Source organism: Ranitomeya imitator, chromosome 6 (assembly GCF_032444005.1).
Source record: "Ranitomeya imitator isolate aRanImi1 chromosome 6, aRanImi1.pri, whole genome shotgun sequence".
Taxonomy (NCBI): Eukaryota; Metazoa; Chordata; class Amphibia; order Anura; family Dendrobatidae; genus Ranitomeya; species Ranitomeya imitator.
Genome location: NC_091287.1, coordinates 400,188,237 through 400,212,197, shown reverse-complemented (window position 1 = coordinate 400,212,197; position 23,961 = coordinate 400,188,237). Strand labels below are relative to the sequence as shown.

Genomic DNA, 23,961 nt, shown 5'->3' with positions numbered 1-23,961 from the left:
CCGTTCAACTCTAGTCATAGTCCTATCGCACTGCATAGGCTCAGGTTTAACCTCAGGCAGTACCGCCAAATGGTGCACAGATTTACGCTCGCGCAAGCGTCGACCGATCTGAATGGCCAAAGACAAAGACTCATTCAAACCAGCAGGCATAGGAAATCCCACCATGACATCCTTAAGAGCCTCAGAGAGACCCTTTCTGAACAAAGCTGCCAGCGCAGATTCATTCCACTGAGTGAGTACTGACCATTTCCTAAATTTCTGACAATATACTTCTATATCATCCTGACCCTGACACAAAGCCAGCAAATTTTCTCAGCCTGATCCACTGAATTAGGCTCATCGTACAGCAATCCGAGCGCCAGGAAAAACGCATCGACACTACTCAATGCAGGGTCTCCTGGCGCAAGAGAAAATGCCCAGTCTTGAGGGTCGCCGCGCAAAAAAGAAATAATAATCAAAACCTGTTGAATAGGATTACCAGAAGAATGAGGTTTCAAGGCCAGAAATAGCTTACAATTATTTTTGAAACTTAGAAACTTAGTTCTATCTCCAAAAAACAAATCAGGAATAGGAATTCTTGGTTCTAACATAGATTTCTGATCAATAGTATCTTGAATTATTTGTACATTTATAACGAGATTATCCATTGAAGAGCACAGACCCTGAATATCCATGTCCACACCTGTGTCCAGAATCACCCAAATGTCTAGGGGAAAAAAAAAAGTGAACACAGAGCAGAAAAAAAAAAAAATGATGTCAGAACTTTTTCTTTCCCTCTATTGAGAATCATTAGTTTGGCTCCTTGTACTGTTATGTTTGCTAATGACAGGTGTTATGAAGGCAATCCAGAAACACAGTGTGCTTAGCGATCAGAGCGCACACAGTGATCTGACAAATACCCAAAAATACAAGAACGAGCTCTGAGACGTGGAAACTCTGTAGACTGCACACCTGATCCTATCCTAAACACAACTAAAAGCGGCTGTGGATTGCGCCTAACAACTACCTAGGCAACTCGGCACAGCCTAAGAAACTAGCTAGCCTGAAGATAGAAAAATAGGCCTGACTTGCCCCAGAGAAATTCCCCAAAGGAAAAGGCAGCCCCCCACATATAATGACTGTGAGTAAGATGAAAAGACAAAACGTAGGGATGAAATAGATACAGCAAAGTGGGGCCCAATATTCTAGGACAGAGCGAGGACAGTAAAGCGAACTTTGCAGTCTACAAAAAACCCTAAAGCAAAACCACGCAAAGGGGGCAAAAAAAAACCCACCGTGCCGAACTAACGGCACGGCGGTACACCCTTTGCGTCTCAGAGCTTCCAGCAAAACAAAAGACAAGCTGGACAGGAAAAAAGCAGCAAAAAAGCAAAAAGCACTTAGCTATACAGAGCAGCAGGTCACAGGAACAATCAGGAGAAGCTCAGATCCAACACTGAAACATTGACAAGGAGCAAGGATAGCAGCATCAGGCGGAGTTAAGTAATGAAGCAGTTAACGAGCTCACCAGAACACCTGAGGGAGGAAGCTCAGAAGCTGCAGTACCACTTGTGACCACAGGAGTGAATTCAGCCACAGAATTCACAACAGCTTATGGTAAACCTCGCTTTCCTTAGTGCATCGAGTACCGCCTGGACCTTCTGCAGGTGACTTCCCCAATATGGGCTGAAGATCACGATGTCGTCCAAGTAATCGGCGGCATATGGATAGCACTATTATTATTCTGCCACAGTATGGATTTAAGTTCCTTTCCACCCAGGAGCCAGGTGGCCACTACAGTGGGTCAGCCATTTTAGGAAACCTCACCATCATTCTATAAAAGGGAATGTTATTTGGATGATTAGTTAACTTGAAAGGTTAACACTCATGTCTCCAATCGCTCCCATACAAAGGTACATAATTAGAGATAGCTGCATACAGAATAATACAAGTCTAATAGAAACATAGATATTGGCCATGCTGATTTCTGTGGTTCACTAGGCCAAAATATGTATGTGGTTGGTCAATGCATGTTATGCACTTGACATCCTTACATGCATAGTGATTCCTCATGTGGAATAATCAGTAAACACAAGTGCACTGTACCATGAGGTAAAAGTGTATTTGAGAAACTAACAAGCCAACAAAATAGACGTATGTTGGGAGCAAGCATTACAATTTAATTCGTAAACACTTTTTGGAAAAAAAAACAACAACAATAAGTTTGATGAACATTGTAATAAGGAATTGGTTGTTTTTGGAAAACAACAAGAGCTTGCAAGAAAGCAGTCTTTAATTTTCCAAAAACAACTTAAAGGGACCCTGTCGGCACAGGATGACTGTTCAAAGTCCTGCCGCTGACAATAATCTAAGTACACCTTCACATCCGCTTGCTTTCCCTCAGTCTCCACCTCTCCTGTTTGACAGCTCTGGCTTCTCAGGGCTAGAGAAGGGAGAAGAAAGATGGAAAACAAGCAGGTGGGAAGGGGTATATAAATGATTGGCCTCATCCTGAAGCAAGTGGCTGTACTTGATTTAAACAGTCATTCTGTGCATACAGAGTCCCTTTAAGCTTTCAACCCATGTCAAGGGTCGTCCATGTATTGCAAGTCCCAAACTACGTTTAAAAAATAATTTAAAAAATTGGCCAAATGTGACTGTTTCCAGCTAAACTACACAATAATTATTCCCCTCCATTTGCATGGTACGCAACCCTCTGGGGAAAGAAAGATAGTCAGCAAGAATATCCCTGACTCTAAGACCAGAGGGACCTGCTTGGGTGCCATGCTGTGTGCCTTGTGTTAATGGCACCTTGGATGCTCTCATATTTTCCACATCATCCAAGGATGTATTAGGAATCTGTAAAGTAGCTGAGAGGGGGAGTCATGACTGAACTGCTGTCCTGTTACGCTCTGGCACTTTACAGGAAAACAGTGTCCCAGTGTGCTCTCAGGTATGAGGTGCATCACACTCACTTATAGACCTCTAGCCTCCGAACTTATAGGCCGCAAGCCTCTCCAAGCCACCATCTTCAGGAGCTGCCACACACAACTCAGGGAATACCAAGTTTATTTCAACAAGCAAATGTTTACTGGATAGTTAAAGTTAATCAGATGGTATCATGGTATCATAGAGCACAACACATCTTCAGCCCTGCCATTCGTTCCTCCTGGATTATCACTGGATTATCTTTATTTCCTATCCAGTTCCGCAGTGCACCTGGGATTTTCTACATTTCCTTCACACGGTTCCATGTCCATCTTTCCCTGTATGGAAGAGAACACAATGCACCCTTTAGCCTCCATACATGGTTTTGAGCTCCTAACGTTACCGGAATATCCGCACAGGATTCTAGTACAGCCTCCCACTACCTTGAAGGTTAGGTACATGTTGGCACTAGCAGCCCACTGCACTTGAACTTGTCCTTGTTACTGTACTTGCCTATCTGAGTCAATACCAAAAAGTGCCTGCTTTTCACTAGCATTAGCTCCTTCCCACTGTGGGCTAACCTCAAGAATTAACTGTGTCTTATCCTACACCTAACTACAGTTACTATCCTATAATAGTATATACTAAGTCTATTATCCTTATCTTATGTCCTATCCTTATACTGTACACTGTCACATGTCCTATATACATCTGCCACGTAATATACATACTATACTTCACATTACTATAGTACTTGGTGTCATGTAAAATGTGAAATATATACAGCTCTGGCAAAAATTAAGAGACCACCACATCAAATCTCTGTCATGGACAGCCCAATCTCATAGTAACATAGTAACATAGTTAGTAAGGCCGAAAAAAGACATTTGTCCATCCAGTTCAGCCTATATTCCATCATAATAAATCCTCAGATCTACGTCCTTCTACAGAACCTAATAATTGTATGATACAATATTGTTCTGCTCCAGGAAGACATCCAGGCCTCTCTTGAACCCCTCGACTGAGTTCGCCATCACCACCTCCTCAGGCAAGCAATTCCAGATTCTCACTGCCCTAACAGTAAAGAATCCTCTTCTATGTTGGTGGAAAAACCTTCTCTCCTCCAGACGCAAAGAATGCCCCCTTGTGCCCGTCACCTTCCTTGGTATAAACAGATCCTCAGCGAGATATTTGTATTGTCCCCTTATATACTTATACATGGTTATTAGATCGCCCCTCAGTCGTCTTTTTTCTAGACTAAATAATCCTAATTTCGCTAATCTATCTGGGTATTGTAGTTCTCCCATCCCCTTTATTAATTTTGTTGCCCTCCTTTGTACTCTCTCTAGTTCCATTATATCCTTCATGAGCACCGGTGCCCAAAACTGGACACAGTACTCCATGTGCGGTCTAACTAGGGATTTGTACAGAGGCAGTATAATGCTCTCATCATGTGTATCCAGACCTCTTTTAATGCACCCCATGATCCTGTTTGCCTTGGCAGCTGCTGCCTGGCACTGGCTGCTCCAGGTAAGTTTATCATTAACTAGGATCCCCAAGTCCTTCTCCCTGTCAGATTTACCCAGTGGTTTCCCATTCAGTGTGTAATGGTGATATTGATTCCTTCTTCCCATGTGTATAACCTTACATCTGTATCTCCAGACCTGAACCCCATTGAAAACCTCTGGAATGTAATCAAGAGGATGATGGATAGTCACAAGCCATCAAACAAACAAGAACTGCTTACATTTGTGTGAATGACTGGTGGAAAGCATTCCAAGACTAAAAATGATTGAATGATTAAAAATCATGATTATTCCACAAAATATTGATTTCTGTACTCTTCCTGAGTTAAAACATTAATAGTGTTGTTTCTAAATGATTATAAACTTGTTTTCTTTGCATTATTAGAGATCTGAACGAACTGAGTTTTTAAAAAAAAATTTGACTATTTTTCTTTGTCAGAAAAAAAAATACAAAATTTATTGCTTGGAAATTTGGAGACATGTTGTCAGAAGTTTATAGAATAAAAGAACAATTTACATTTTACTCAAAAATATACCTATAAAGAGAAAAATCAGACAAACTGAACATTTTGCAGTGGTCTCTTTATTTTTGCCAGAGCTGTATATACAGGTGCAAAATTAGAATATCATCAAAAAGTTAATTTATTTCAGTTCTTCAATACAGAAAGTGAAACTCATATTATATAGAGTCATTATAAACAGAGTGATCTATTTCAAGTGTTTTTCTCTGTTAATGTTGATGATTATGGCTTACAGCTTATGAAAATCCAAAAGTCATTATCTCAGTAAATTAGAATAATTAACAAAAAAAACACCTCAAGAGCTTCCTAAGCATTTAAAAAGGTCCCTTAGTCTGTTTCAGTAGGCGCACGATCATGGGGAAGACTACTGACTTTGACATTGACACACTCCGCAAGGAGGGTAAGCCACAAAGGGTCATTGTTAAAGAAGCTGGCTGTTCACAGAGTTCTATATCCAAACATATTAATGCCTAGAAAGGATTGTTAAGAAAAGGCCACAAAGATTCACAAAGAGTAGACTGCTGCTGGAGTCATTGCTTCAAGAGCCACCACACGCAGATGTATCCAGGACTTGGGCTACAAGTGTCGCATTTCTTGTGTCAAGCCACTCATGACCAATAGACAAGGCCAGAAGCTTCTTTCCTGGGCCAAGGACAAAAAGAACTGGACTGTTGCTCAGTGGTCCAAGGTGTTGTTTTCAGATTAAAGTAAATTTTGCATTTAATTTGGAAATCAAGGTCCCAGGGTCTGGAGGAAGAGTGGAGAGGCACCCAATCCAAGCTGCTTGAGGTCTAGTGTGAAGTTTCCACAATCAGTGATGGTTTGGGGAGCCATGTCATCTGCTGGTGTAGGTCCACTGTATTTTATCAAGACAAAAGTCATTGCAGTCTTTTACCCGGAAATGTTAGAGCACTTCATGCTTCCCTCTGCCGACAAGCTTTTTGGAGGTGCAAATTTCATTCTCCAGAAGGACTTGGCACCTGTCCACATTGCCAAAAGTACCAAAACCTGGTTTAAAAACAACAGTATCACTGTGCGTGATTGGCCAGCAAACTCGCCTGACTTTAACCCCATAGAGAGCCTATGGGGTACTGACAAGAGGAAGAAGAGAGACACCAGACCCAACAATGCAGATGAGCTGAAGGCTGCTATCAAAGCAACCTGGGCTTCCATAACACCTCAGCAATGCCACAGGCTGATCGCCACCATGCCGTGCCACATTGATGCAGTAATTGATGCCAAAGGAGCCCCGACCAAGTATTGAGTGCATTTACTGAATATACATTTCAGTAGGCCAACATTTCTTATTTAAAATCCTATTTTCAAGCCGGTGTTATAAAGTATTCTAATTTACTGAGATAATGACTTTTGGATATTCATTGGCTGTAAGCCATAATCATCAAAGTTAGCAGAAATAAACACTTGAAATAGATCACTCTGAATGGAATGACTAGTCTGGGGAAACAAACGCCCCCATCAACTGCACAAAATTTTTATTTGCTTATTAAAAACGGACTTTAGAAATACTTTTTGCAAATATCTGGTAATGTGTCAAGCAGTATAAAAGGGACTGTTAGGTCTCCTTATGACCAGCATTGTTATATCCCTTCATAATTATCCTGCCTATCAGGTTCCTTTTAAGTTGCTAGATATTTTTAAAGCTACAGTCAGGAAGAAGACCAGCTGTTTGTTTGACAATATATGCAGATGTTCTTATTATGTGGGAGTTTTCTTTTAAGCAAAAATGATTAACACAATGACTATGTGCTGAAGATATCTTTAGACACTGGAAACACAGACTGCACTGGGACCATGTGATACATGTCTTCTCTTCTGAGAGTATTATCAGGATGACTGCTCCCTTAACAAATCTGTCATTATTGTTAATTTGTTTATAACGCAATTTTCTGTCACTGGGGAGAACGGAAAGGAGCCAAAAACATATTTCCATATGTGACCACTTATATGTAGTTACAGGGCTGCCTCTAGTGGCATTAATGTTCAATAGTTAACCATTGAGTGCCTTGTGAAACACATATGTTCATGGTTATGATGGCAATGATATACTGTACATGTATTGTGTTTGTGTGTTTACAGTAAAACATATTCAAAAGATCTATTCTGATTCCAAAGCTAGGCTGCAAGTATAGGGCACTTGAAGCACCATTTCTAGGCTGCCCCAGTATAAAACCGGTACTCACACGTAGTTATATCATCAGATAGCTTGAACTCGACTGCAGGAGGCACATAAGAAGATTCTAGAAGAAGGCTTATTTTCCAGCTGAATTCTTGTAGATATGCACATATACAGTAGGTACAAAGACTTTTTCAGAAACAGGGCTGCAAACACATGAGCTTCTAAGATGGCTGATGGAGAATAAGGAAGATGGGAGGGTGTTACTGACATCAGAGATACATCAGAGATACAGGGAGAGAGGGCAAACCTTATTGCATAGCAACAAAACATGGGACATGACAGGATCACTTCTTTGAGGTTCTTTGAAGTTAACTGTCACCCGGTGTGTACTGCAGCGAGCCCTGTTACTTTTTGCAGAACCGCTAATTATATTTAGCGCACAGAGCCGCACTGGCCACTAACTAACGCTAACTAGCGGATTTAGCACACAGAGTGCACGCAGGGTCGCACAGGTGAATGCCAAACTGACGCTAACTACAGTGGAGTGTGGACATAGTGCACAGTGGCGTATAGGCAATGCCACTACTAGGCGCTGTCTCTGACTCCAATCACCCAATTCACATACACCACCAGAGGGTAGGGGATCATTAGGAGCTTTCACCTGAGACATACACGCTTGCACACACACACCACAATCATAGGATATACTAGCCGTGCGATCCTTTTATAGCCACAGCCTTCCCGGACCTTGCTGATGGCCCAATCCGAGCTGCTTGAGGACCTGAGCATGTGACCTCCGACCAACAATGAGCAGTTGTCTCTCAGGCATGCTCAGATGGAGAAAAGCAGGACTTAGTCCCAGGAGCGTCTTCTCGCCGCTGATTAATGCTGGTTATTATAGATGAACCTGGCATGGCAGCAGCAACCAAACGCACAGCATTAGCCTGAGCAAGACACTGGGACTGACATCTCTGCTGAGCAGGATCCTCTGTGGATGAAGAAGAATAGGAGACTGCAGAAGACATGGCTCGAGATTCCCCCTGTGCAGCAAAACACAAAGACAATTATGAAAACTCTTTTTTTTTTCAGAAAGAGCATCTGATTTATCTTCTGCAGACCAAGTGTATCTTGTATTATTTATTATTACAGAGAACATTGACAATACTAATACCAGAACAATTAACCTGAAATACTGGTGGTTTCTTTGGTGGTAAAATAATATATTTGCTAACATATTAGATTAAAATAACAATGCAGTATTTATATTAATGTTAAAAGGAATGTCTCCCATTGAACACTAATTTACAATTTAGAGCAAGTATCCGCAATCAGTAACTCGTGAGTCCTTTGGTGTGTAGCTTATGTTTGTCTGCTCTGGTGAGTGATACTCTTAACTGTTTTGGTGGCCACTAGGGATAAGCGAATGTGCTCGGTGATACTGAAATATCACTTGAGTATCTGGGTGCTCGGATGGGCTCCGCACTCGGCGACCATTAGCCGGTGCTCGAATCTCAAACTTGAATCCCTGCCCCACATGTTTGGTGCCTGTTATACCACCAATAAGCATTCAGGGATTGCCCTGTCACTGTAATACCATAGTCATCTTGGTAGGGGCATTATTGTGATTGGCTGGCCGTATGACATCATCAGTAGTTATAAATGAACCGGCGCCGCCATGCTCGGCACACTGACGCCATTGCACAGCTCAGTCACAGTTGTTATTGGAGGGAGAGAGTGCTTGTACATGCCTGTGTGTGTAGAGTTTAATGAATAGGAGTTCTCTAGTGTCGGTACTGGTGCTGAACCATCATATAACTGTCCTTCTAAGGGCAAATTTTGCGCTTTGCTGTTGGAAGTGAAAAACAAAATTGGCCTGTTTTAGGTGTACAAATTTGATTGTTCGAAAATAGACTATCGTCATACTGTATATACTGTAGAACTTGATTTGTGTGAAATTTAGCAAGTTTGAAATAAAAGCAAAAATTGGTCTGCTACAGATATACAAATTTGGTTGTTCAAAAATTGACTATTGTCATACTGTATATACTATAGAACTTGGTTTGTGTGAAATTGTATTGGTTTAAAATAAAAACAAAAATTGGCCTGCTACAAGTGTACAAATTGGGTTCCTCGGTACTCGGTCCCTAGCTGCCACATTTCTCCCAATATGATGTCCCCGTCTTCTACCAGCACGTGTCTAGGAACATCACCAATGTCCTTACCAACGCGGTTACTGTGAATATCCAATTAATGACCGACACATGGACAAGTGCTTGTGGCCAGGGATGTTACATTTCCTTGAAGGCACACTGGGTGAACATTGTGGAAGTTGGGGCCGAGTCCCACCCTGTGTCATTAGCACGGCAAATGTGCTAACGACACTGAGGATTGGTGGCCCTACTTCTATCAGGCTTTCCTCCACTACCTACACCAGTTGCTGAACCCCCTCCTGCTCTTCCTCATCCTCCATCTCTGATGTGCTATCTCAGAGCAAATCGTCCACATCAGCCAGAAGCTGGAAGCTCTGCAGCACTGTCTCTCTGCAAGAAGCTAATTTGTCTAGGAGACAAACTGCAAACCACAAACACTTGTAACGCGGTCACTAGGGAGCGCAAAGAATTTAGACTGTCCAAAAGTTAGCAACAAACGAGGGATCCACCGCAGCTCCAGCCGTTTACCTCCAATGGAGGATGGGTGAATTGCTGCAATATACAAACGGTCAGCGGAGCGCTAGGAACAACAAGACACGGGTGTATTTGATAAGTCCACAGCACGTTTCGACGGTGACCCTGTCATCATCAGGTGGAAGTTTATTGTTAGTATACAGGAAAGGGTATTTAGAAAAGTTCAACCAATCAGGACCTAGGTACAATCATCAAATCACATGATAGATTGAAATCACCATGTTTAAAATGTCATATTTACCCCAATACAATGAAATGCTTAATAAAAACAAAATATGAATAAAACAGAATAAAAACAAAGCAATAAATATCACATATATATAACAAACTAAAAATAAAAAAAAAAATGAATAAAAAACATAAATTATCTGCTACCTTTCTCAATTGTGAGATTTAATCCCTCAGGGGCCAATGTGCCAAGCTTGAACACCCAAAAACTTTCTCTACCAATTAAATTGCTGTAGCGATCTGAAATGGTATCAGGTATAAAGTCAATAATCGTTACATTTTGGAAGGTGACCCTATATTATCGGGCCACATCCCGGTTCAACCTAGAACAATTTTTAGATTTTGGTTGCACCGAGAAATACAATTATAACTCCTTGTCCCCTATCTATAACTCTAACGGCAAAGAACCCTGGTTGCTTTGCTTGTAGATCTGCTAAGTGCCTGTGTTGTGTGTCTATTAAAAATGGGGTTAAAGAATTTAAATCCAATACTATGGGTATCAGCTACAAAATCAATTATCATGTCAACTGTCAATCCATTTATGCAATATATTTAATGGAATGTGAATGTGGACTCCAATATGTAGGTCGCACTATCCAAACCATGCATACAAGGCTAAATAAGCATTGCCAAAATATTCGGAATGGTTTTTTGCTGCATAATAATAATAATAATAATCTTTATTTATATAGCGCCAACATATTCCGCAGTGCTTTACAGCTTAACAGTTTCAAACACAACAGTCATAAGTAACAACGTTAACAATACAATAATTAAAGCACAATAAGACGACCCTGCTCGTGAGAGCTAACAATCTACCATGAGGTGGGAGAGAAACAAAGTACAGGTGTATATTTACAATGATGTATTTACAATGATGGTCCAGCCATCTTCAGGGAGTGAGGAATATATGAAAGTAGTGAATGGGCTACACACAAACATAAAATGACTGATTAGGGAATGTGATAGCAGCTCTGAACAAATATGTTTTGAGGGAGCGCCTAAAACTATGCAAATTGTGAATGGTCCTAATATCTTGGGGTAGAGCATTCCAGAGGATTGGTGCAGCATGGGAGAAGTCTTGGAGTCGGGAGTGGGAGGTACGGATAAGTGCAGAGGTTAGTCGAAAGTCATTTGCAGAGCGAAGAGGTCGGTTAGGCCGATATACAGAAATGAGGGAAGAGATCTATGGGGGTGCTGCACTGTGAAGAGCTTTGTGGGTGAGAACAAGAACTTTGAATTGGATTCTATAATGAATGGGCAGCCAGTGCAATGACTGGCGAAGAGTGGACGCGTCCGAGTAACGATTAGCTAGATAGACAACCCTGGCTGCTGCATTAAGGATAGACTGGAGAGGGGAAAGTCGAGTAAGGGAAAGGCCAATTAATAGAGCGTTGCAGTAGTCCAGGCAGGAGTGGATCAGGGCAACAGTTGGGGTTTTTGTTGTTTCCATAGTGAGAAAAGAGCGGATTCTAGAGATGTTCTTTAGGTATCAGCGGCACGAGCGGGCGAGAGATTGTATATGGGATGTGAACGAGAGATCGGAGTCAAACGTAACAGCCAGACAGCGCGCCTGCTGCCGGGGTGTTATTATGGTGCCACCCACGGAGAGAGAAATGTCAGGTTTAGGGAGGTTAGTAGATGGTGGGAGCAGAAGAACTTCAGTTTTGGAGAGGTTGAGTTTCAGATAGAGAGTGGAAATGATGTCGGAAACTGAGGACAGACAGTGTTGTGAACAGGTAATTCAGAACCACAATGGACCTTGAAGTTCAGAGCACACAAAGTGACCTGACAATTACCAAAAACATAGGACGAGCTCTGAGACGTGGGAACTCTGCTGACCGAAATCCCTAATCCTATCCAACCACACTAAAGGTAGCCGTGGAGCGCTCCTGACCAGTCCTATGCGCCTCGAGCACAGCCTGAGAAACTAGCTAGCCCTAAGAAAGAAAAATAAGCCTACCTTGCCTCAGAGAAATACCCCAAAGGAAAAGGCAGCCCCCCACATATAATGACTGTGAGTTGAGATGAAAATACAAACGCAGAGATGAAATAGATTTAGCAAAGTGAGGCCCAACTTACTGAACAGACCGAAGATAGGAAAGATTGCTTTGCGGTCAACACAAAACCCTACAAACAACCACGCAGAGGGGGCAAAAAGACCCTCCGCACCGACTAACGGTACGGAGGTGCTCCCTCTGCGTCCCAGAGCTACCAGCAAGCAAGAAAAACCAATATAGCAAGCTGGACAGAAAAAATAGCAAACAAAAATGACACAAGCAAAACTTAGCTTATGCAGGATAGACAGGCCACAGGAACGATCCAGGAGGAAGCAAGACCAATACTAGAACATTGACTAGAGGCCAGGATCAAAGCACTAGGTGGAGTTAAATAGAGCAGCACCTAACGACTTAACCTAATCACCTGAGGAAGGAAACTCAGAAGCCGCAGTACCACTCTCATCCACCAAAGGAAGCTCATAGACAGAATCAGCTGAAGTACCACTCACGACCACAGGAGGGAGCTTGGCCACAGAATTCACAACAGTACCCCCCCTTGAGGAGGGGTCACCGAACCCTCACCAGAGCCCCCAGGCCGACCAGGATGAGCCACATGAAAGGCACGAACCAGATCGGCAGCATGGACATCAGAGGCAAAGACCCAGGAATTATCTTCCTGACCATAACCTTTCCACTTAACCAGATACTGGACTTTCCGTCTCGAAACATGAGAATCCAAAATCTTCTCCACTATATACTCCAACTCCCCTTCAACCAAAACCGGAGCAGGAGGATCAATAGATGGAACCATAGGTGCCACGTCTCTCCGCAACAATGACCTATGGAACACGTTATGGATGGAAAAAGAAGCTGGAAGAGTCAAACGAAAAGACACAGGATTAAGAACCTCAGAAATCCTATATGGACCAATGAAACGAGGCTTAAACTTAGGAGAGGAAACCTTCATAGGAATATAACGAGATGACAACCAAACCAAATCCCCAACACGAAGTCGGGGACCCACACAGCGCCTGCGGTTAGCGAAACGTTGAGCCTTCTCCTGGGACAAGGTCAAATTGTCCACTACATGAGTCCAAATCTGCTGCAACCTATGCACCACAGTATCCACACCAGGACAGTCTGAAGACTCAACCTGCCCTGAAGAGAAGCGAGGGTGGAACCCAGAATTGCAGAAAAACGGCGAAACCAAAGTAGCCGAGCTGGCCCGATTATTAAGGGCGATCTCAGCCAAAGGCAAAAAGGACACCCAATCATCCTGATCAGCAGAAACAAAACATCTCAGATATGTTTCCAAGGTCTGATTGGTTCGTTCAGTCTGGCCATTTGTCTGAGGATGGAAAGCCGAGGAAAAAGACAAATCAATGCCCATCCTAACACAAAAGGTTCGCCAAAACCCCGAAACAAACTGGGAACCTCTGTCAGAAACGATGTTCTCTGGAATGCCATGTAAACGAACCACATGCTGGAAAAACAATGGCACCAAATCAGAGGAGGAAGGCAATTTAGACAAGGGCACCAAATGGACCATCTTAGAGAAGCGATCACAAACCACCCAAATGACCGACATCTTTTGAGAGACGGGGAGATCCGAAATAAAATCCATAGAGATATGTGTCCAAGGCCTCTTCGGGACCGGCAAGGGCAAAAGCAACCCACTGGCACGAGAACAGCAGGGCTTAGCCCGAGCACAAATCCCACAGGACTGCACAAAAGAACGCACATCCCGCGACAGAGACGGCCACCAAAAGGATCTAGCCACCAAATCTCTGGTACCAAAGATTCCAGGATGACCAGCCAACACCGAACAATGAACCTCAGAGATAACTTTATTCGTCCACCTATCAGGGACAAACAGTTTCTCCGCTAGGCAACGGTCAGGTCTATTAGCCTGAAATTTTTGCAGCACCCGCCGCAAATCAGGGGAGATGGCAGACAAAATTACCCCCTCTTTGAGAATACCCGCCGGCTCAGGCAAACCCGGAGAATCGGGCACAAAACTCCTAGACAGGGCATCCGCCTTCACATTTTTAGAGCCCGGAAGGTACGAAACCACAAAGTCAAAACGGGAGAAAAACAGCGACCAACGAGCCTGTCTAGGATTCAACCGTTTGGCAGACTCGAGATAAGTCAAGTTCTTGTGATCAGTCAAGACCACCACGCGATGCTTAGCTCCTTCAAGCCAATGATGCCACTCCTCGAATGCCCACTTCATGGCCAGCAACTCTCGATTGCCAACATCATAATTTCGCTCAGCAGGCGAAAATTTCCTGGAAAAGAAGGCGCATGGTTTCATCACCGAGCAATCAGAACTTCTCTGCGACAAAACAGCCCCTGCTCCAATTTCAGAAGCATCAACCTCGACCTGGAACGGAAGCGAAACATCTGGTTGGCACAACACAGGGGCAGAAGAAAAACGACGCTTCAACTCCTGAAAAGCTTCCACAGCAGCAGAAGACCAATTGACCACATCAGCACCCTTCTTGGTTAAATCAGTCAACGGTTTAGCAATACTAGAAAAATTATTGATGAAGCGACGATAAAAATTAGCAAAGCCCAGGAACTTCTGCAGACTCTTCAGAGATGTTGGCTGAGTCCAATCATAAATGGCCTGAACTTTAACAAGGTCCATCTCGATAGTAGAAGGAGAAAAAATGAACCCCAAAAATGAAACCTTCTGAACACCAAAGAGACACTTTGACCCCTTCACAAACAAAGAATTAGCACGCAGGACCTGGAACACCATTCTGACCTGCTTCACATGAGACTCCCAATCATCCGAGAAGACCAAAATATCATCCAAGTATACAATCAGGAATTTATCCAGGTACTCTCGGAAGATGTCATGCATAAAGGACTGAAACACTGATGGAGCATTAGAAAGCCCGAATGGCATAACCAGGTACTCAAAATGGCCTTCGGGCGTATTAAATGCTGTTTTCCATTCATCGCCCCGTTTAATTCGCACAAGATTATATGCACCACGAAGATCTATCTTGGTGAACCAGCTAGCCCCCTTAATCCGAGCAAACAAATCAGACAGCAGCGGCAAGGGGTACTGAAATTTGACCGTAATTTTATTTAGAAGGCGGTAATCAATACAAGGTCTCAGCGAACCGTCCTTCTTGGCCACAAAAAAGAACCCCGCTCCCAATGGCGACGATGACGGGCGAATATGACCCTTCTCCAAAGACTCCTTCAAGTAACTCCGCATAGCGGCGTGCTCAGGTACAGATAAATTAAACAGTCGACCCTTAGGAAACTTACTACCAGGAATCAAATCGATAGCACAATCACAATCCCTATGCGGAGGTAGGGCATTGGACTTGGGCTCATCGAATACATCCCGGTAATCAGACAAGAACTCTGGGACCTCAGAAGGGGTGGATGATGAAATAGACAGGAATGGAACATCACCATGTACCCCCTGACAATCCCAGCTGGACACAGACATAGATTTCCAATCCAATACTGGGTTATGGACTTGTAGCCATGGCAACCCCAACACGACCACATCATGCAGATTATGCAACACCAAAAAGCGAATATCCTCCTGATGCGCAGGAGCCATGCACATGGTCAGTTGGGTCCAGTATTGAGGCTTATTCTTGGCCAAAGGCGTAGCATCAATTCCTCTCAATGGAATAGGACACTGCAAGGGCTCCAAGACAAACCCACAGCGCCTAGCAAACTCCAAGTCCATCAAATTCAGGGCAGCGCCTGAATCCACAAATGCCATGACAGAATAGGAAGACAAAGAGCAGATCAAAGTAACGGACAAAAGAAATTTCGACTGTACCGTACCAATGGTGGCAGACCTAGCGAACCGCTTAGTGCGCTTAGGACAATCGGAGATAGCATGAGTGGAATCACCACAGTAGAAACACAGCCCATTCTGACGTCTGTGTTCTTGCCTTTCAGCTCTGGTCAAAGTCCGATCGCACTGCATAGGCTCAGGTTTATGCTCAGATAATACCGCCAAATGGTGCACAGATTTACGCTCATGCAAGCGTCGACCGATTTGAATGGCCAAAGACATAGACTCATTCAGACCAGCAGGCATAGGAAATCCCACCATGACATCCTTAAGGGCTTCAGAGAGACCCTTTCTGAAAATAGCTGCCAGCGCACATTCATTCCACTGAGTGAGCACGGACCACTTTCTAAACTTCTGACAATAAATCTCTATCTCATCCTGACCCTGACACAGAGCCAGCAAATTTTTCTCTGCCTGATCCACTGAATTAGGTTCATCGTACAGCAATCCGAGCGCCAGAAAAAATGCATCAATATTACATAATGCAGGATCTCCTGGCGCAAGGGAAAATGCCCAGTCTTGAGGGTCGCCACGTAATAAAGAAATAATGATCTTAACTTGTTGAACTGGGTCACCAGAGGAGCGGGGTTTCAAAGCCAGAAATAGTTTACAATTATTTTTAAAATTCACAAACTTAGCTCTATCTCCAGAAAATAACTCAGGAATAGGAATTTTAGGTTCTAACATAGGATTCTGAACCACTAAATCTTGAATATTCTGTACTTTTATAGCGAGATTATCCATCAAAGAGAACAGACCCTGAATGTCCATGTCCACACCTGTGTTCTGAACCACCCTGATGTAAAGGGGAAAAGAAAGACAGAACACAGTGCAAAGAAAAAAAAATGGTCTCAGAACTTCTCTTTTCCCTCTATTGAGAAGCATTAGTACTTTGGGCCTCCAGTACTGTTGTGAACAGGTAATTCAGAACCACAATGGACCTTGAAGTTCAGAGCACACAAAGTGACCTGACAATTACCAAAAACATAGGACGAGCTCTGAGACGTGGGAACTCTGCTGACCGAAATCCCTAATCCTATCCAACCACACTAAAGGTAGCCGTGGAGCGCTCCTGACCAGTCCTATGCGCCTCGAGCACAGCCTGAGAAACTAGCTAGCCCTAAGAAAGAAAAATAAGCCTACCTTGCCTCAGAGAAATACCCCAAAGGAAAAGGCAGCCCCCCACATATAATGACTGTGAGTTGAGATGAAAATACAAACGCAGAGATGAAATAGATTTAGCAAAGTGAGGCCCAACTTACTGAACAGACCGAAGATAGGAAAGATTGCTTTGCGGTCAACACAAAACCCTACAAACAACCACGCAGAGGGGGCAAAAAGACCCTCCGCACCGACTAACGGTACGGAGGTGCTCCCTCTGCGTCCCAGAGCTACCAGCAAGCAAGAAAAACCAATATAGCAAGCTGGACAGAAAAAATAGCAAACAAAAATGACACAAGCAAAACTTAGCTTATGCAGGATAGACAGGCCACAGGAACGATCCAGGAGGAAGCAAGACCAATACTAGAACATTGACTGGAGGCCAGGATCAAAGCACTAGGTGGAGTTAAATAGAGCAGCACCTAACGACTTAACCTCATCACCTGAGGAAGGAAACTCAGAAGCCGCAGTACCACTCTCATCCACGAAAGGAAGCTCATAGACAGAACCAGCCGAAGTACCACTCACGACCACAGGAGGGAGCTTGGCCACAGAATTCACAACAAGACAGTCACTGGTGTTCTGTAGTACAGTGGGAGAAAGGTCAGGGGATGATGTGTATAGTTGTGTGTCATCAGCATAAAGATGGTACTGAAAGCCAAATCTGCTGATGGTCTGTCCAATTGGGGCCGTGTAGAGAGAGAAGGGAAGGGGGCCAAGGACTGAGCCCTGAGGTACCCCAACAGTGAGAGGAAGAGGAGACGAAGTGGAGCCAGAGAACAGAACACTGAAGGAGCGGTCAGAAAGATAGGAGGAGAACCAGGAGAGAGCAGTGTCCTTAATGCCTAGTGACTGGAGCCTAGAGAGTAGGATAGGGTGGTCAACAGTGTCGAAAGCTGCAGAAAGATCAAGAAGAATGAGCAGAGAGTGGTCACTGTTACATTTTGCTGTCAGAAGGTCGTTGGTCACTTTGATGAGTGCAGTTTCTGTCAAGTGTAAAGGGCGGAAGCCGGACTGTGAACGGTCTAGGAGAGAGTGAATGGAGAGGTAACGGGTAAGGTGGGAGTAGACTAGGCGCTCCAAGAGTTTAGAGATGAAGGGGAGGTTGGAGACCGGTCTGTAGTTATTTGTGCAGGATGGGTCGATGGCAGGTTTCTTTAGTAACGGAATAATGATAGAGTGTTTGAAGAAGGATGGGAAAATGCCTGAGGAGAGTGAGAGATTAAAGATTGTAGTTAGGTGAGTAGTGACGACTGGAGAGAGAGACTGGAGGAGATGAGAGGGAATGGGGTCGGTAGTGCATGTAGTCAGACGAGAAGAAGAGAGGAGCCAGGAGACTTTTCCTTCTGTGATGGGATCAAATGTGAGAGTGAGCCAGGGCTGTTTTACTCTGTGTTTGGAGGTTCTGATAGTGAGGAGAGCTACTTGGTCCAGGGTGCTTCTAAGAGTGTCATTGTAGTGATGTACCGCCAGATCAGGAGAGGAAAAGGAGGAGATTGGGGACAGTGATGAGTGTAGGAAGTCTGAAAGTGTATGCGGGTTAATGGCTTGCAGATTTCTGACTGAATGGTAGGTAGGAGTGTGCTGGGGTGGGCGAGGATTTGTGAGCGTGAAGGAGAGAATGTTGTGGTCAGAGAGGGGAAGCGGTGAGCTATTTAGATAGGAGAGTGAACACAGCCGGACAAAGAGCAGGTCAAAGGTGTTACCGTCCTTGTGTATCTCAGAGATTGAGAGCTGTGAGAGGCCGAGCGAAGTGGTTTGTGATAGAAGCTGGGATGCAGATGTAGAAGTGGGGCTCTTTATGGGGATGTTGAAGTCTCCCAGGATAAGGGATGGGAGTTCTGAGGACATGAAGTGCGGCAGCCAGGCACAGAAATGGTCCAGGAAGTGGGTAGGTGAGCCTGGGGGCCGGTATATGACAGCTACTCTGAGGGAGAGGGGATGGAAAAGCCTGATGGTGTGGACCTCAAAAGAAGGGAAAGAGAGTGATGGAGCTGGGGGGATGACCTGGAAGGTGCATTGTGGGGAGAGGAGTATGCCGACTCCACCACGAGGTCTGTTTTTGGGTCTCGGGGAATGGGAGAATTGTAGGCCAACATGGGAAATGGCAGCAGGGGAGACAGTGTCAGAATCCTGGATCCAGATTTCAGTGAAGGCTAATAGATTTATAGAGTTGTTCAGAAAGTAGTTGTGCAGGAAAGGAAGCTTGTTACATACAGACTGTGGATTCCACAGGGCACAATTAAAAGATGGAGATGAGGGAGTGCAAGTAATATTAATAAGGTTAGAATGGTTTTGATGTGAGGTAGGGTAGCGGTTGAGGTTGTGGGATGGTGGACCAGGGTTGGAGGAGATGTTTCCCGAAATCAGTAGGAGTAGGAAGATAAAAAGGAAGAAGTTTTTTTGTGCAGTGTGTTTGGGCAAGATGGGCTGAGGTTTTTCAGGAAGGTGAGAAGTGCATGGGAGCTGTACATGGGAAAGGGAAGGAGACAGGAGCTGATGTGTATGTGTCATAATGGAGGGGGGATGGAGCGGTGAATGTGGATTGCAAGGGAACACAGGAGGATAGGAATAAAGCACATGGATAGAAGGGAGAGCAGAGAGTGGGTTACCTGACTCCTGCCCTGACTGATTGCCATGGAATAATTGCCCTTCAACTTGATGCTTGTCTAATGCGATGCTTAGCTGAATGCGTGCGACCCCACACATGCGTGCAGCCCTAGTAATGACTCTAAATTTATAGGCCCCTAGTGCAGGGAGAGGACAGCGGGATTATGGGAGCTGGTTAGTTATAAATTAGGGACAGCTGCTCAACACATCCTGGTGCGGATAGATGATCAAAGATGCAGTCTTGATTACATCTCTATACTAAACACCTCTCCTGTAATAAACATCTACAGAGACACCCTCCCTGGAGCTACAACAGTGAGTACTGAAAACCATGTAACCGATGATGAATTCTAGCAAAAGAGTTGAATGACATGAAATTACCATTCAGGGTGCTTGCTGACACATAAAAAAATCATTGCAAGATACAAAGACATTCAGGATCCAGGGAGAGCTGGGGATATTCAGTGCATACCATTCAGGGTGCTTCCTGACACGTAAAAAATCATTGCAAGATACAAAGACATTCAGGATCCAGGGAGAGCTGGGGATATTCAGTGCATACCATTCAGGGTGCTTGCTGACACATAAAAAATCATTGCAAGATACAAAGACATTCAGGATCCAGGGAGAGCTGGGGATATTCAGTGCATACCTGTGTGAAGAGAGGAGAGGAGCTGCATAATTCATCTAAACATTTTTTAACTGTACATCAAAAGAATTTGAATTCATTGAGACTAACGATTATTGACTTTATACCTGATACCGTTTCAGATCGCTACAGCAATTTAATCAACAGAGAAAGTTTTTGGATGTTCAAGCTTGGCACATTAGCCCCTGAGGGATTAAATCTCACAGTTCAAAAATTTTGCAGATAATTTATGTTTTTTATTCATTATTTTTTTATTTTTAGTTTTTTATATATATTTGTGACATTTATTGCTTTGTATTTATTCTGTTTTATGCATATTTTGTTTTTATTAAGCATTTAATTGTATTGCGGTAAATATGAAGTTTTAAACATGGTGATTTCAATCTGTCATGTGATTTGATAATTTGACCTAAGTCCTTATTGGTTAAACTTTGTTTAAATACCCTTTCCTGTATGCTAATCATAAACTTCCACCTGATGAAGACGGGGTCACCGTCGAAACGCGTTGTTGACTTATCAAATACACAAATGTCTTGTTGTTCCTAGCGCTCCGCTGACCGTTCATATATTGCAGCAAAACGGCAAACCACAGCACAGTTATTGAAAGGAATAACAGACCAGACAGATCTGTGGATCTCGCCACTGAACCTCCAACCAGGCATGTTTGTGTATGATAATGAGTGTAACCTGGTAGCGGCTGTGAATCTTAGCAAGCTCACACACATACCATGCTTGGCCCACATGCTCGGATTGGTAGTTCAGCGGTTTCTGAAAATCTACCGAGATTTGTCAGAACTTCTGGGTCAAGGTATGCCATTGTCAGTGCCAATTTCCACAAGTCAGCTACAGCTGCCATCACTCTGGCAGTGCTGCAGTAGCACAGGCTACTGACAGCTAACCGCCTGGTGAGTGACGTCACCAAGTGCTGGAACTCCACACTGCACATGCTGGCAAGGCTTTGTTAGCAGCAGAAGCCAGTTATGTAATACCAGCTCCAACACGCCCGTCGGTATTCTGGTCAGTCTTCGCACATAACAACTAAAGAGTGGGCATGGATGTCTGACATTTGTGTAGTTCGCCAAGACTTTGTGGACTCCACAAAGATGATGAGTGGCTATGACATCATAATCAGTGCAAAGATCGCTGCTGACAATTAATCATAAAGCCTTGCATGCGGATCAGGTGGAGATGGAGGAAAACGTGAGACAGGGAGATACCACCCAGCCCAGCCTCATCTCATCTTCTCAGCCCTTATTGGGTAACAATGAGGAGGTGGAGGCTGAGGAGGAACAGGAACTGGCTGACAGCGCAAAAGAGGCTAGTGCCCACACAAGTCTCGTCCCGTCTCCCCTATGTCAATGGGCTAAAGAGGAGAATGAGGGGGAAGAGATGGAGGAGGAGGAGATGGAGAGTAGTCATCATGGGGGAGACAGGGAACTGTTCGCTGTAGGGACTTTGGCAAATATGACAGTCTTTATATATCAATGACATTCGCATTACATTCATCTTGGCCGAAAAAGAGTACTGGTTATTCACTCTGCAAGACCTATGCTACAAGGAGAATATCACATTTCTCCTTCTTGAGGCAGATGGGTCTACTAAAATGGTGCCATATCAGAAGGTCATTATGAAAAATATGTTGAAAAAAATCCCATCAGACAACACTAGCGGCAGGGGGCACTTGGGCTTGGGCTGCATAAGTGGACACTTGGTGTATTATTATTTTATAGGGGACACTTGTGGCATAGTCACTTTATAAAGGGTCTATATGGAGATTATAAAAGGAAGGGGGATGGCCCATTATTACTTTACAATTGGGAACTCAGGACAAAGAAAAAAACGAAAAAAAAGAGCCATCTTCCGCAGCACTAATGCTGCATTCTGTGAAGGTGGCTCTTTTTTGGGGGGGTTCCTTATAACGCTGCAATATCTCTTTTTATAATTTGCCCGCCATATCTTTAGTCTGTCCGGGGGGCATATCTTTTCCCCCCGGACACAAACATCTCCAAGCCATCACTCAGGCCCTTCGTGCGCCAGGCACCGCCTTCTCTGCCTTCATTAATGTCCCCGGCGCCTGCGCTGTAAGTTCCCATTATGTGATGTGAGTCAAAGGGCAGCGCAAACTGCGCATGCCCAAAAAAGGAACTTACAGCGCAGGCATCGGGGACGTTAATTAAGGCAGAGGAGGTGGCGCCCAGCGCACGGAGGGGCTGATTGATGGCTGGGAGGCGTTTGTGTCCAGGGGGAAATGACGTGCCCCCCGGACAGACTAAAGGTATGGCGGGCAAATTCTAAAAAGTGATATTGCAGCGCTGGAAGGGACCCCAAACTTGTAAGATGATATTTCTACCTAAAATACTATAAGTCCATAGATGTATTCCATTACCTATTCCTAAAGCTAGATTACTTAAATTAGATTACTTAAATTACAATCTATGCTATTAAAATTTGGGGGGATAATCAAAAAACAAGAATACTCAAAGATATGTTATACTATGTTTCAAGATGGAGGTAGGGGGATCCCTACTCTAGTCCTATATTTTAAGGTATGTCTAATTGATGCAATAAGAAAATGATGAAATTTCAAATCAAAGCATAAATGGGTTCAAATTGAGAAAGAATTCAATATTTCTCCATGAAATGGGTAAATCCTTTCTCTTGCTTTGCAAGTTGGGTGGCCCATAGGGTTTTCTCTCCCTAAACACTTAAATTACCATTCATTGTAATGTGGGAAGAAGATCTGGAAACCTCTTTTTTCTACGAACAGTGGGAACAACCACTCCTTTGGTCATCCAAAAGCTCATCCTCACATGGAGTTATCAAAGAAAACCCTGCTCAGATGGTTTTTCACCCCTAAAAGGCTATCTCATATTTTTCTGAAGTATTCTCCACTTTATGGGAAACAGTGCATGGAAACGGTCTCTTTATTGCATACACGGTGGTCCTGCAAAAAGATTCATAAGTTCTGAGAAGATTTTTTTCTGGTCATATCTCAATGTAATGAATTCAATTTTCAGTCATCTCAAGCCTTAGAATTTCTGAACATTGGAATATTTGTTTTACCATATGACTCTAGATGTGTTTGCGCATACAGTTGGGAAAATAAGTATTTGATATACTGATGATTTTGCAAGTTTTCCCACCTTCAAAGAATGGAGAGGTCTGTAATTTTTATTGTAGGTACACTTTAACTGTGAGAGATAGAGTTTAAAAAATAAATCCAGAAAATCACATTGTATGAGTTTTACATAATTCGTTTGCATTTTATTGCATGAAATAAGAATTTGATACAATAGAAAAACAGAAAACATTTGGTGCTGAAACCTTTGTTTGCAATTACAGAGGTCAGACGTTTTCTGTAGTTCTTGACCAATTTTGCACACACTGCAGCAGGGATTTTGGCCCACTCCACATCTTTCAAGTTTAGGGAGTCGCTGGGTAGCATTGAGTTTCAGCTCTCTTCAAGCATTTTTTATTGGGTTCAGTTCTGGAGACTGACTAGGTCACTCTAGCACATTGAAATGCTTTTTACAGAACCATTCCTTAGTTGACCTGGCTGTGTGTTTTGGGTACTTGTCATGCTGGAAGATGCAACTATGACCCATCTTCAACGCTCTTACTGAGGGAAGGAGGTTGTTGGCCAAAATCTTGCTATACATGACCCCATCCATACTCCCTTCAATACGTACAGTGCAGTCGTGCC

The 23,961-nt window shown here is 43.6% G+C and overlaps 1 long non-coding RNA gene across 1 annotated transcript; it reads right to left on the bottom strand.

Moving 5' to 3' along the window:
- Nucleotides 1–3,046: 3,046 nt before the first annotated feature.
- On the bottom strand, nucleotides 3,047–7,311 carry LOC138641433 (uncharacterized). The gene is made up of 2 exons (XR_011313835.1): nucleotides 7,156–7,311; nucleotides 3,047–3,245 (listed from the first exon to the last, which is right to left on the bottom strand). It is a non-coding gene; the product is annotated as an uncharacterized lncRNA (long non-coding RNA).
- Nucleotides 7,312–23,961: the final 16,650 nt, after the last annotated feature.